The following is a 1692-nucleotide window of genomic DNA, read 5'->3' on the forward strand; positions in this document are numbered from 1 at the left end:
CAGTTTTTTATATAGCAAGATTACTTATGACAGCAAAATTTAAAGTAAAATAGTAGGACCTGTTTTGCAAGTATTCCGTTGAAATGGCATAGGTATATAAATTCTAGGGAAAACAGTGCACGTTTGTAAATAATAAAATACGAAGCGCAGTTTTTCATTTACCTTTATTATTAGAAGAAACATATCATCAGAACTTATCTCAAAATAGAATTGCAAAGATATTCTAAGTCTTGGTGAGATTTTTTTTAATAATAGATCAACAATATTCTGAGTAACGCCGTATTGGGCGTAATTGCGAAAATCATGAATTTTACGTAGATTTCCGTTGATCGTCATTTATTAAGATTTATCACAATTACAAGTACAGAGGTACTTTATTATAAATTACTTTCAAAAGGCTCAAGTATTATGGAACATTATGGATTGAATATAAACATGTAATAAAAATATTCTTTTATTGTACTACTATAAGGAAAGATTTTTGAACGCAAGTTAACGTGTTTGACTTTGCATATAGGGTAAGTTTCCCTTAGTTGTGGGTGTTCCTATAGTTGCGGTAGTGCCGTTTTCACTGATTTTACTACATTAGCCACAGAACAGACACAGCCAATCGATATATTGGCTTGTTGATATACGAAATAGTTGATAAGATTCAAGGCTCTTGAGCATGAGCATGAGCATAAGCATGATTGACCGCCCGCAGTTGCTACTCCGTTATTGCAGCTGTACTATTCAGGATCAGTAGCAAATAAAACAATACCGGCGCCGGCTGCGTCCGAATGCAGGTCAATTTGGGAATGGGAGGGATATGTTGCCATGTTACTTGCTTTATGGAAGCCGAGAAGTCCTCTGCACTTCCATAAGGAGTTGATAAGAGCGTTCAAATTGCTTTAAAACTGATGAAATATCACTCACATTGCTTAAACTTTTCTTGCTTGTACCAATAGTTGCGGTAAAGTGTTCCTATAGTAGAGGATCCCATAAGAAAACAACGGATACCGCAACTATAGAAACACAAATTAAAAATATACTACAACTAAAGGAACAGTATTCTAATAGTGGAGGTATTATTTTTCACTGACATGCGGTGGATTACTGCGATGAAATCATTTTTCACATTACGTCAATGGTCGTTATTTCCCGTTACAACATTAACTTTTACATCAATTGCGCTCCTTGAATTTAGGCGGTTAAATGAAGTTCAATTGTGCTGAGTACTTCCACAATTGGTACATCTACACTACTTGCTGGGTGCGCTTCGCATAATCAATTCAAAGTATGCATCATTTTTGTCAATGTCTAAACATAAAATAAGACGTACTTTATTATTTTTCAAAAGTTCGCAAAAGCAAAAAATCGTGTGCTCTTCTGTATTGAAATCACATTGAAAAAGGAAGCTCAAGGTATGGAATTAAAAATATTGAACTTTAGAGGTGGCGCAGGCGACTTTAAGGTAAATTTTCAAGTTATTAACCTTCGCGTACCCAACGTTTGTTTTTGAGAAATTTTAAAATTATTTGATTGTTAAAAACTCATTTTCCAACCGATTTTTTCGAAATCAAAAGCATGTGATCCAGATTTGTCTTAACTTCCAAGGGCCGCAAAATGGAACCGGTTCATCTTATTTTTCCGGATTTCGTTAAGGTCAGAACCTACCGAAGTACGGTTTTTAAAACATTCCACTTTTTGATT

This window comes from Aedes aegypti, unplaced genomic scaffold (assembly GCF_002204515.2).
Source record: "Aedes aegypti strain LVP_AGWG unplaced genomic scaffold, AaegL5.0 Primary Assembly AGWG_AaegL5_hic_scaff_466_PBJ_arrow, whole genome shotgun sequence".
NCBI classification, from domain to species: domain Eukaryota; kingdom Metazoa; phylum Arthropoda; class Insecta; order Diptera; family Culicidae; genus Aedes; species Aedes aegypti.